Below are 14,209 nucleotides of genomic sequence, written 5' to 3'. Positions count from 1 at the left end.
CCTTGCGGCACTCCACTCTCCACTGCCTGCCATTCTGAAAAGGATCCGTTTATTCCTACACTTTGCTACCTGTCTGCAAATCAATCCTCTAACCATGTCAATACCTTACCCCCAATACCATGTGCTCTAATTTTGCTCACCAACCTCCCGTGTGGTACCTTATCAAAGGCTTTCTGAAAGTCTAGATATACTACATCCACTGGCTCTCCTTCATCCATTTTACTTGTCACGTCCTCAAAAAATTCCAGATTAGTAAAGCAGGATTTCTCCTTCATAAATCCATGCTGACTTGGACCAATCCTTTTACCGCTATCCAAATGCGCCGTTATTACCTCTTTAATAATTGACTCCAGCATCTTCCCCACCACCGATGTCAGGCTAACCGGTCTATAATTCCCCATTTTCTCTCGTTCCTTTCTTGAAAAGTGGGATAACATTAGCTACCCTCCAATGCACAGGAACTGATCCTGAATCTATTGAACATTGGAAAATGATCACCAGTGCGTCCACGATTTCTTGAGCCACCTCCTTGAATACCCTGGGATACTGACCATCAGGCCCTGGGGATTTATCAGCCTTCAGTTCCATCAGTCTACCCAATACTCCCTTGATCCTCTGTCCACAAGTACATCTGGGAGATTGGTTGTGTCTTTCTTAGTGAAGACAGATCCGAAGTACCTGTTCAACTCTTCTGCCATTTCCTTGTTACCCATAATAATTTCACCTGTTTTTGCCTTCAAGGCACCCACATTTGTCTTTACTAATCTTTTTCTCTTAACATACCTAAAGAAGCTTTTACTGTCCTTCTTTATATTCTTGGCCAGCTTCGTTTCGTATCTCATCTTTTCAGCCCGTATTCCCTTTTTTGCTATCTTCTGTTGTCCTTTGAAAGTTTCCCACTCCTCTGGCTTCCCGCTACTCTTTGCTATCTTATACATCTTTTCTTTTAGTTTTATTCCATCTCTACCTTCCCTTGTCAGCCACGGTTGCCTCTTACTTCCCTTAGAATCTTTCTTCCTCTTTGAAATTAAATGATCCTGCATCTTCTGGATTATGACCAGAAATTCTTGCCATTGCTGTTCCACTGTCATTCCTGCTAGGATCCTTTTCCATTCGACCTTGGCCAGCTCCATGCCTTCATAGTCCCCTTTGTTCAACTGCAACACTGACATTCCTGGTTTAACCTTCTCCCTCTCAAATTGCAGATTAAAACTAATCATTTTATGGTTACTACCTCCAAGCGGTTCCTTTACCTCGAGTTCCCTTATTAAATCTGGTTCATTGGACATTAAATCCAGAATTGCCTTCTCTCTGGTAGGCTCTAGAACAAGCTGCTCTAAGAATCCATCTCGGAGGCACTCTACAAACTCCCTTTCTTGGGGTCCAGAACCAACCTGATTTTTCTCAGTCTATCTGCATATTGAAATCCCCATAACCCCATAACCGTGGCATTACAAAGACGTACAGGTATGTAGGTTAATTGACTGGGTGAATGTAAAAATTGTAACAAAAACAATGTAAAAATTGTCCCTAGTGGGTGTGGGATAGTGTTAATGTGCGGGGATCGCTGGGCGGCGCGGACTTGGTGGGCCGAAAAGGCCTGTTTCCGCGCTGTATATATATGATATGATTACCTTTGTTACATGCCAATATTAACTCCTGCTGCAACTTACACCCTATATCCAGGCTACTCTTTGGGGGTCTGTACATAACTCCCATTAGTGTCTTCTTACCTTTACAATTCCTTAACTCTATCCACAGTGACTCTACATCGTCAGTCCCAATGTCACCCCTCGCGAGGGATTGAATTCCAGCCCTCACCAACAAAGCCACCCCACCTCCTCTGCCCACCTGCCTGTCCTTTCTGTAGGAAATATAACCCTGAATATTCAGTTCCAAGTCCTGATCCTTCTGTAGCCACATCTCTGTAATCCCCACGTCATACCTACCAATCTCTAACTGAGCCTCAAGCTCATCCACTTTACTTCTTATACTTCGTGCATTCATATATAGTACTTTTAATCCTTTGCTCATCTCAGCTTCCACATCGATTCCTATTACACTTGGCCATTCTTTCCTATTGTGTCGTGAGCTCTGTCCCATTAATTCTGGAGTGTTTCCTAATTATTCCTATACTCTCTTTCCCTTTAACTCCATCCTTGCCTACCCCATTTGAACCCCATCTCCTGCCTATTTCGTTTGAAAACCTCCAATGTAGCAGGGTGTAGTAGGCAATGTACAGTTATGGGTGGACAGGGGGCAGAGCAAGGTAATGAGCATTTAACACTCTGGGGCACCAATGTTGAGGGTGGAAATGTTATAGGTAATTCTAACTGAATGAGGTCTGCCAGTCAGGAAATCCAGAACCTAGTGCAGATTGAGGCCCCAAGGCAAAAGTCCAGATATTTAGGGCCAAATTATTCAGTATTACAGTGTTGAAGGCGAAGCTGAGCTGGATCAAAAACCTTCCAACTGAAAAGACAAAAAGTTGTCAATAAAATAAATGCCATAGACACAATAGTGTCCACTTGGCCAAGAGATTGGATATCATCTGAATCAATTCGCTCTTAATTCATATCCGGGACTCAAGCGTAAGACTGGACTGACATTTCAGGGGGGTATGCACAAGTGTCAAAGATGCCATGCTTCAGTTGAAACATCAACTGGAGTTCCACCAGCCATTTTGTGAACCATCCCTGGCAAGCATCATCTCTTGGCCATCAACACCAATTAACTGTTCATTTATCTCACTGTTGCATGTGATGTACTATGCTGTGCACAAACGTGCTTCCACATTTGACCATACAGATATAATCTTATTTTACCTGCAGGTTGTGGACATAGTTAGCAAGATGAGGGTTTAATATCCATCCCTTAAGTACTCCTGAATTGCGCAGCTTGCAGGGCCGCTTAATGAGTAGCTCAGAACAATGCATTCTAATATTCAATTTTAATTTGCTGTAACCTTGTACCTTAGTCATGAACTGCAATATCCCAGTCTTCCACCTCTTCAAAGTACATATGACAGCAACTTTTAATGATGCACATATTGGGTCTGCCTGATACACGTTTATCAAATCTATCTGCAATAAATGCTATTCCCTATCCACTAGACTTGATTGCAATCTATTGTCTCATTAAGATCCTAACGCCGTTCTCCCAAGACGAGACACTGACACTCGAGCAAGGATTTTGTGATGGAGCAGGTTAAGTTTAATAATGTCCGATGTTCCACAACAGTCACAGGAGAAAAACGGTAGAGATGTGATTTATGATGTCATTGCTTTAAGGAAATACATACATCATGATTGGATTTCTAATATTGCTTTTTTTTTTGTTGGGAATGGGTGAGCAAAGGTACTGAAAGAAAGGAGAATGTTTTTGTGAGCAACCAGCATTTATTCCCATCCCTTGTTTTAAGAGTCAACTGAAGTCACAAAAGATCCATATATACTTAGGATAGTCAATTTGAAGGGCAGTAATGAACCAGATACATTTTACAACAATGCAGTTGTGAATTATTTGTTTGTTGATTCCAACAAATAACTGAATTTAAGTTCTACCAAGATCTACCCAAATTCAAACCAGATCTCTGGATGGTAAATCGTGCCTGTGGCTCACTAGTCGTGTAACTGAGGCACTGAATCAATGGCACACTTAAATTAACATGAGGCAGAATACTCAAACCAAATATTACAATGCTTAGCACATGGACACACTAGTGTCCACATGCACACATTAGTGTCCGCTTGCATACATTAGTGTCCGCATGCATACATTAGTGTCTACATGCACACACTAGTGTTGACATAGATACGAAAAGAGGATGGCAGAAAGTGGCAAGAATTTACAAGTCTGCAAGAAAAATCAAATATAATTGAAAATTTTCATCTGGAATCAGAATCTAAATAAATTATAAAAATGTAAAGCTATTGTTTGAATTGCCAGTTTATTGATTTTTATATGTTGCAAATGGAATTGAGAACTCAAAAGTTAAATTGTTAATCAGAATATCAATTAAAACAGCAAGTAATCATGTCTACTTAATATGATCATCAGAATATACACAGACAGACATTTTTGCCGTTGTCATATATGATGTGATATACATGTACATTTTCTGACAACAATTTACCTTCAGGTTTAATACCAAATTAAAATTACAATTTAACTAATCCAAGTAGCAAAATAAAGGAAAATATGCCATTCAGGTTGAGAGATGGGGAGGTGTTTCATCTGTGATAATGGGTACTGGAAACAGAACAATGCCTACAGCAACTGGACAACTATTTTAGCCATTAACATCGCCTCAGTGCAGGATAAAAATAATTTTACACACACAACAGTCTGATGGTAACTCCAGCTTGATCTTGTTTGGTTAAATCATTTCATTACACAACTGCAAACCAGTGATAAATTCTGATGGTCTCCGTGACATGACATAACACCAGCTAATACACACAAAAAAACATTCATGCTTAATTTTTTTTAAGGTCATATTTCGATACAGATCAATTTTAAGTTAAAAAAAAATCAGTCGTTTGACCTTGGAGGTTCAGCAATTTATTTTGTATCAATGAGCACATGAAATTGCTTTTATGAGCTAAAATGCTTTCAGAGCATTTGATGGCAGATGATCGGCCTTGCCTGATACGACCTGCAGTAAAAAGATTTAATGTATCCAGCTCAGAGTGAATTGGATCGTAGCCCACTGACATTATATCCTCAGCCCCAGGGAAGTAAGGGCTAACTGCTGTACGGCTGCATTAGTCGGATTAAATGGCTTTACTAAAGGAAACAGACCATGACATGGCTAAACAAAATTGGCAGAAAGATTGCACTAATCGAACCGATCTCAAACTCATCAGCAGCAGATTGTGTCCCTTTTGCAAACAATTAGTCTGCCATTTGGTGTTCCATGCCACATATACCTTTTCTTTCCGGCCTATAATTATTTACACCAGGTGCATTTCTTTCGCACTTTCTTCTGACTTTTAGCATTGACAGAAACTGGAGGAGTAATTTGCCAACCTCTTTGTATGCATTTTGCCCTCAGGTATAAAGTTACATCAATAAGCACTGGAATACAATGGAAGGAAATAGAATTTACCCAGTTAACAAAATGTATTAGCACCCCTCGAGCACTGCCTCAGGTGAGTGAAAAGCATTGATTTCATGGTCTCAAGTGTCTAAGGTTTCGTCATACTGAAAGATGAAAGGTCTATCAACTGCAGAAGATAAAAATAATTCCAATAATGATAGGGTTAGCTGAAATCAGAAAAGACTGAATCATCAGTTATCAAAATGGAAAAATAATCATATTTCTGGATTTACAATTTTCAACCAAAAGCAATACTCCAGAACATATTACTTACAGTCAAACCTCTGGAGCACTACAGCACCATCTGGTGTCAATAGCTATATGCTGTTTCAATTAAGAATGTCACACTGGGTGGCAGTGTGAGCTGCGAGGAGGATGCTATGAGGCTGCAGGGTGACTTGGATAGGTTGGGTGAGTGGGCAGATGCAGTATAATGTGGATAAATGTGAAGTTATCCACTTTGGTGGGAAGAACAAGGCGGCAGATTATTATCTGAATAGTGTCAGGTTAGGAAAATGGGAGGTGCAATGAGACCTGGGTGTCCTTGAAGTAGAGTTTCAAAGTCTAGAGAGACTTGGGCCTTTTGGAAGGGTGGGCTGAAAGATGGCAGATGGAGTTTAATGCTGATAAGTGTGAGGTGCTGCATTTTGGTAGGACAAATCAAAATAGGACGTACAGGGTAAATGGTAGGGAATTGAGGAATGCAGTGGGACAGAGGGATCTGGGAATAACTGTGCATTGTTCCCTGAAGGTGGAATCTCATGTGGATAGGGTGGTGAAGAAGGCGTTTGGTATGCTTGCCTTTATAAATCAGAGCATCGAGTATAGAAGTTGGGATGTAATGTTAAAATTGTACAGGGCATTGGTGAGGCCGAATCTGGAGTATGGTGTGCAGTTCTGGTCGCCAAATTATAGGAAGGATGTCGACAAAATGGAGAGGGTACAGAGGAGATTTACTAGAATGTTGCCTGGGTTTCAGCACTTAAGCTACAGAGAGAGGTTGAACAGGTTGGGTCTTTATTCTTTGGAGCGTAGAAGGTTGAGGGGGGACTTGATAGAGGTTTTTTAAATTTTGAGAGGGACAGAGTTGACGTGGGTAGGCTTTTCCCTTTGAGAGTGGGGAAGATTCCAACAAGGGGACATAGCTTCAGAATTGAGGGACAAAAGTTTAGGGGTAACATGAGGGGTAACTTCTTTACTCAGAGGGTGGTGGCTGTATGGAATGGGCTTCCGGTGGAAGTGGTGGAGGCTGGCTCGATTTTATTATTTAAGAGTAAATTGGATAGGTATATGGATAAGAGGGGATTAGAGGGTTATGGTCTGAGTGCAGGTAGATGAGACTAGGTCAGGGAGAGTGGTCGGCGTGGACTGGTAGGGCCGGACAGGCCTGTTTCCATGCTGTAGTTGTTATATGTTATATAAGTAAGCATGCAGATACAGCAGGCAGTGAAGAAAGCAACTGGCATGTTGGCCTTCATAGCGAGAGGATTTGAATATACTGTAGGAGCAAGGAGGTCCTACTGCAGTTGTACAGGGCCCTGGTGTGATCACACCTGGAGCATTGTGTGCAGTTTTGGCCTCCTAATTTCAGGACATTCTTGCAATTGAAGGAGTGCAGCGTAGTAGGTTCACCAGGTTAATTCCCGGGATGGCGATGACATATGATGAAAAAATGGATCGACTGGGATATTTACTGGAATTTAGAAGGATGAGAGAAGATCTTATAGAAACAGAAAATTCTTAAGGGATTGGACAGGCTAGATGCAGGAAAATTGTCCCAATGTTGGAGGAGTCCAGAAAAAGTGGTCACAGTTTAAGAATAAGGGGTAGGCCATTTAGGACTGAGATGAGAAAAAACCGTTTCACCCAGAGTTGTGAATCTGTGGAATTCTCTCCCACAGAAGGCAGTGGAGCCAATTCACTGGATGCTTTCAAGAGTTAGATATACTGTAGCTCTTAGGGCTAACGGGATATGGGGAGAAAGCAGGAACGGGGTATTGATCTTGGATGATCAGCCATGATGATATTGAATGGCGGTGCTGGCTCGAAGGGCTGAATGACCTACTCCTGCACCTATTTGCTATGTTTCTACTAATGTGCATCTGCTAAATCATTGGATGATTCAGTAGATGTGCATTATCTACATTGATGTGGCTGACCTCAGCTATGTCATCGTTTGTCCCCAGAATTTGTTGAAGTATCATTGGATTCAGAGTTTGGCAAGACAAAGTAAGCACATTTTCAGCATTCTATTAGCTACTTATTCATCTTGAAAATACATGCACATTGGAATGGGTTCATCTGCAAACATCAAGCGTCCTCTCCAATCGGAACAGTCCAATAAATAGCAAATTGACAGTCATTCAAAGAAGAACATAGTAAGTAGGAACAGATTACGCCATGTGGTCCTTTATCCTGTCCAACCTTTCATCTTGGATCTAGCTCGACATTTTATCTCAATTTTAATGTAGCATCAGAAACCCAGATTTCAATCAGGATTCTTTCTACAGTGCATATTCCTGAATGGAATCTGGTTTTGCAGATGTACCATAGAAAGTATCCTGAGTGGTTGCATCATGGTACATCCCAATACATATGAATGCAAGAAGCTGTAGACTGGTGGACTCAGGTCAGTCCATTTAGAACGGAGATGAGGAAAAACTTTTTCAGTCAGAGAGTTGTGAATCTGTGGAATTCTCTGCCTCAGAAGGCAGTGGACGCCAATTCTCTGAATGCATTCAAGAGAGAGCTAGATAGAGCTCTTAAGGATAGCAGAGTCAGGGGGTATGGGGAGAGAGCAGCCACCGGGTACTGATTGAGAATGATCAGCCATGATCACATTGAATGGCGGTGCTGGCTCGAAGGGCCGAATGGCCTACTCCTGCACCTATTGTCTATCACTGTCCACTCCTCCAGCAAAACCATCTACATGAGGTGCTGCCACAAGGAGGAGGCATCTACTATCATCAAGGATCCCCACTATTTGGGTCATGCTACCATCAGGCAGGAGATACAGAATCCTGATATCTTACACCACCAGGTTCAGGAATATTTTCATACAACTATCAGATTCCTAATCCAACAGAACCTTAATTTTACCTTGCCAACAGAAATCTACGGTCCACCTCTTGTATTACCCTAGACCATTTTTTCCCTATGTGTTTTGCACCAATGTCGGTTTTTTTAGCAGTCTTCTATCATTTAGAAAGTTTGTCATTTATATACAATTGCTGCATAATTTATTTTTGTGTGTTTGTCTGTGTCCATGTGCTATGATCCTGTGATGTTGCTGCAAACAAGATCTGCATTGCACTTATACTTCACTACGTATGCATATTGCCATAAACTCGACTTGATGGTTCACTTAAATGCAAAAATGAGATCATATTAGCTTTGAAGAAAACTCAATGACCGAGTGTCCATCGCTTTTAGGTAGAAAATTCACAAGGTTCATCATCCTTTAAGGTCAATTTTCACACTTCAGTCCCAAATGAGCAAATACTCGCCATACAATTATAAATCATAAGTCTTTACTTCCCAAATTTCCAGTCAGAGTTAACGGTCTCACTGATTACCTATTATTCTTAAACTCCAGAATGAACAACACATTCAGCCCAGCAATCTGCTCACTGATGTGCTCAAATATAATAAACTATCCAAAGCCAATCTGGACTGGCTGAGAACTTCTATTATTTTTAATATTAGGCATGTATATAAATGCTATTGCCTGGAGAATTCTATTGTGGAAACACAACATACACTCTACCCAGCACTATAAGCAGACATCAATTTCTTCCCTATCCAAGTACCTTTTAAATGCTGTATTCCGCTTCCGTAATGTCCTCTGGCAGCTTGTTCCAGTTATTCACCACCCTGCGTGAAAAGCTTCTCTCAGATTTTCTTTAAAATTCTCCGACTTTGGGAATCTGACTCTATTTTATCTATGCCCCTATCTATGACTCTTGTGCACTGCCTCGGTAATCTACTATTCTTACACTTTGTACTTAAGTATGCTTACTACATTACTATACTACACTATACATAATGCAAAAAAATGTCACTGTACCTTGGTACATATAACAAAACAGAACCACTGAATATTGAACCATTGGTCACCTCTTATATTCCTGTTCTAGAAAGAATAAATCCAGCCTTTCCAATCTCTTTATATAACTACAGCTGTCCATTCTCAACAACATCCTGATGAATCTCCTTTGCATTCTCCATGGGTACCACATCTTTCCTGTAGTGTGATGACCAGAACTTTGCACAATAACCTTAAGTGCAGTATAACCAATGTTTGGTACAACTGTATAAGAAAATAACTGCAGATGGTACAACTGTACCATGTTTGGTACAACTGTAACATGACATTCCAACTCTTATATTCAATGCCTTAGTCTATGAAGGCAAGCATACCAAATATTTTTTTCATAATTCTGGATGCCATATGGCCTTAAGGATTTATCCAGCTTAATGTGTTCCAATATTTCTAGCACCTCCTTCCTGATACAGATGTACTCCAGAACAGCATTCCACTCCCTTATCTCGCCAGTCCCCACATTTTTCTGAAGGGTCTCGATCCAAAACGTCACCAATTCCTTCTCTCCAGAGAGGCTGCCCTTCCCGCAGAGTTACTCCAGCAGTTTGTATCTATCTTCGAGAACTATAAACTACCTAGCTGAAAGATGAAATTATAGTTTTCACGCTCCCATTAGGGTTCATTAGATCAGGATGAGGCTCGAGGAGGGGAAAATCACCTCTTGGATCCTGCATCAGGTTAGGAGTTGTAGGATTGCAGATTAGGAGAACCAAGGTCCTATTTCATTTCAAAGATACACACAAAATGTTGGAGCAACTCAGCGGGTCAGGCAGCTTCTCTGGAGAAAATGGATAACTATTTTTGCTTTAACAAAATATATAGCAAAATATATATTGCTGGGCAAACAATTCTATTTTTTAAACAGTAAATGCCAAGAAAAATATAACATTTAAGTCTACTGCTTCCTTAGTAGTATCCTTTTAGGTTCTGGATTAGTTTACACAACCATTGCTCATATAGTTTCAAGTCAGTAAATTGTGGTTTGTCATCCTCTTCAAACACTTACCATGTAGTGTTTATGTAGTGCTACTTACCATGTAAGTCGTACTTCATTGTCAAATATTCAGTCTTTAGTAATACATTAAATCATCTGCCAGCCTCCTTAGAGAGATTTAATAGTCCTTTTAGTACCATATTCAACATATATTCCACAAGAAATTATGTTTGTGCATAAACTGGCTGTCAAATTCTTCATAATTGTGACTACTGTTGAAAACTCATTAATTGGCTGTGAAACTTCGGATATTAAAAGACGCCATATAAACATAATTTATCGCCTTTCCGGACTGGAAATACCAGGCTACGCATGTGCAGAGAGAAGCAGAGTAACATTTCAGATCAATGATCAGAACTAGAAGTTAGAAAGTTAGAAAACAAGCATGTTTTAATATGATGAAAAAGAAAAAGAGTGGAGCAAGCAAAGAAAGTGATGTGGTGATGATGCGGCCTGAGAGGGAGCGACAAAGATTTATTAATTGCACACAATGCGTCTGGAGAAAATGTAAATAGTAAGATATAGGGCAGAAGAAAAACGAAAAACAATGCTGCAGCTGTGAGATGCGGAAGGCTGCATTGCTGAAAACATCCGATGGGTTTATTAGTTGTGCAGAGAATAAATGAGCTGACATTACTGTTCAATGAATTTTCATTGGAACTATCCAACCTAAAGAGGCAAAGGTCAAGAGTGGGAGTGCGATGCAAAGGTGAAGATCAAGAACCTATTGCGGACAGAATAGGTGTTTTGCAAAGTGGTCATCCCAACCACATTCAATTTTTCCAATGTAGAGATGATCATATTGTAAGCAAGGAATGCAATACAACGAGTTGGAGGTAACATAACCAAATTACTGCTTCAGCTTGAAAATAAAAATTGGGGAAAAGATGCAAAAAAGGTATTGTGAGAAGGGGAGTTGGTGCTGGTGGAGACATAAGCATTTATCATGGCAATACAGCAGGTATAGTATCTTCAAAATACTGAATGGAGAAGGGAGGGTATGTATCTTCTGGTGATATAATTGAAAATTGCAGAAATTGGGAAAGGAGATCTGTTGCATGGAAGGGGTCAGTTGTGCGAGTTATAGCTACACAGCATGGAAACAGGCCCTTAGCCCAATTTGTCCTTGTTGATTAAGTTCTTCAAGTGTTAATTCAATGTGCCTGCATTTGGCCCTGACCCTTCTAACCGTTCTTTACCATATCTGTCCAAATGTGGCTTTTGAAAGACATAATTGTATCTGGCAGCTCATTCCAGACCTGAACAACCTTCTGAATGAAAAAGTTGCCCAAGATTCCTCTCAAATCTCTTCCCTCTCACCTGAAACATATGCCCTCTAGTTTTAGATTCCTCCACTCTGGGAAATAATGGGAGCATTCACTTTATGTATGCCTCTCATGATTTTGTATACTTCAATAAGGTCACCTCTCAGGCTCCTATTCTCCAAATAAAAAAGTCCCAGCCTATCCCTTTAACTCAAGCCCACAAGTCCAGTGGGAATGATGAATCTCTTCTGAACACTTTCCAACTTAATGACATTCTTCCAAAAACTGGGTGACACAGTGCTCTATGTGTGATCTAACCAATAAGTTGTCTAGTTGTATCATAATATTTCAACTTTTGAACTATTCTCTTCCCAATGACGGACCTGATCTTGTGCTGTACTGTTCTATGTTCTATGAGATGGACCATGTTAAAGCGGGAGTGAAGTGAAGTTATCATAAATGTGACAAAGCATTGATTTTCACACGACCAGGAAGCAGACACAATATAGTAACACAATATAGTCCTCAATTTACAGGAAAATGTGATGAGTACATCTTTTAAGTTCAAATTATTCTCGAGGAACAACATATCTTTCGTCTATATACCATACACCTTCAGGGTTCAATACTGCATTCAACAATTTTGATAACCAGCACGTTCATTGTGTATGAACGGTAGGCAGTCTGTAACAAGTCTACTTCTCTTTTTCTGCAGACGCAGCCTAATCTGCATTTGTTTCAGATTTCCAGCAATTGCAGAGCGCAGAAAGTAAATTTTTGAATATTATTTTAAATATCTACATTCATCTCCTTGCGTTTACACACCACTGTTTTCTGCAATAATAATATTTTATCGCCTTCACTCAGTTAGCACCATCAGCATTTGCATAATTCAGTCTCTTTAAGCCTCCACCATATCGCAGACAATTCCATTAAGGTCTTAATTTCTGAACATTCAATTTCAATAGACAATAGGTGCAGGAGTAGGCCATTCAGCCCTTCGAGCCAGCACCGCCATTCAATGCGATCATGGCTGATCACTCTCAATCAGTACCCCGTTCCTGCCTTCTCCCCATACCCCCTCACTCCGCTATCCTTAAGAGCTCTATCCAGCTCTCTCTTGAAAGCATCCAACGAACTGGCCTCCACTGCCTTCTGAGGCAGAGAATTCCACACCCTCACCACTCTCTGACTGAAAAAGTTCTTCCTCATCTCCGTTCTAAATGGCCTGCCCCTTATTCTTAAACTGTGGCCCCTTGTTCTGGACTCCCCCAACATTGGGAACATGTTTCCTGCCTCTAATGTGTCCAATCCCCTAATTATCTTATATGTTTCAATAAGATCCCCCCTCATCCTTCTAAATTCCAGTGTATATAAGCCTAATTGCTCCAGCCTTTCAACATACGACAGTCCCGCCATTCCGGGAATCAACCTAGTGAACCTACGCTGCACGCCCTCAATAGCAAGAATATCCTTCCTCAAATTTGGAGACCAAAACTGCACACAGTACTCCAGGTGCGGTCTCACCAGGGCCCGGTACAACTGTAGAAGGACCTCTTTGCTCCTATACTCAACTCCTCTTGTTACGAAGGCCAACATTCCATTGGCTTTCTTCACTGCCTGCTGTACCTGCATGCTTCCTTTCAGTGACTGATGCACTAGGACACCCAGATCTCGTTGAACATCCCCTCTTCCTAACTTGACACCATTCAGATAATAATCTGCCTTTCGGCACGGTAGCGCAGCGGTAGAGTTGCTGCTTTACAGCGAATGCAGCGTCGAAGACTCAGGTTCGATCCTGACTACGGGTGCTGCACTATCATATATATATACAGCCGGAAACAGGCCTTTTCGGCCCTCCAAGTCCGTGCCGCCCAGCGATCCCCGTACATTAACACTATCCTACACCCACTAGGGACAATTTTTACATTTACCCACTGTAAGGAGTTTGTACGTTCTCCCCGTGACTTGCGTGGGTTTTCTCCGAGATCTTCGGTTTCCTCCCACACTCCAAAGACGTACAGGTATGTAGGTTAATTGGCTGGGTAAATGTAAAAATTGTCCCTAGTGGGTGTAGGATAGTGTTAATGTACGGGGATCGCTGGGCGGCACGGACTTGGAGGGCCGAAAAGGCCTGTTTCCGGCTGTATATATATGATATGATATGATATAATATTCTTACTTCCAAAGTGAATAACCTCACACTTATCTACATTAAACTGCATCTGCCATGTATCCGCCCACTCACACAACCTGTCCAAGTCACCCTGCAGCCTTATTGCATCTTCCTCACAATTCACACTACCCCCCAGCTTAGTATCATCTGCAAATTTGCTAATGTATCATCTGCAAATTTCCTCAGAAGGCCAAAGACTTTGCTGGTGCCATGGAGGCAGGGTCAAATCTTATCATTGACTTCCCTCAACTGACAATTGTTTTTCAAATGTGGAAAGAGGTCCACATTGCCCAGTGTCTTATCAAGAACTTGTATTAACAGTGGACAGTAGAGCAGCAGAGGAAGGATAGTAGTAGCCCCTTGCTTTTCAGATCCCAAATCCTTATCTGTTCCAAGGTGACCATTGACTTTGGATCTTCTGTACAGAATTTTGATTGACAAAAGTGTCAACAAAATAACTTCAGATTGTTGTTGTGTTTGCATTCTTTTTATAGTTCACCAGTAGTATCCCCATGGTGTTACACTCCTGATAAATTACAAACAACAAAATCCATTCCTGTTTTTTGTTCAA

The sequence above is a fragment of the Rhinoraja longicauda genome, chromosome 10 (genome assembly GCF_053455715.1).
Source record: "Rhinoraja longicauda isolate Sanriku21f chromosome 10, sRhiLon1.1, whole genome shotgun sequence".
NCBI classification, from domain to species: Eukaryota; Metazoa; Chordata; class Chondrichthyes; order Rajiformes; family Arhynchobatidae; genus Rhinoraja; species Rhinoraja longicauda.
This window is presented reverse-complemented; position numbering follows the sequence as displayed.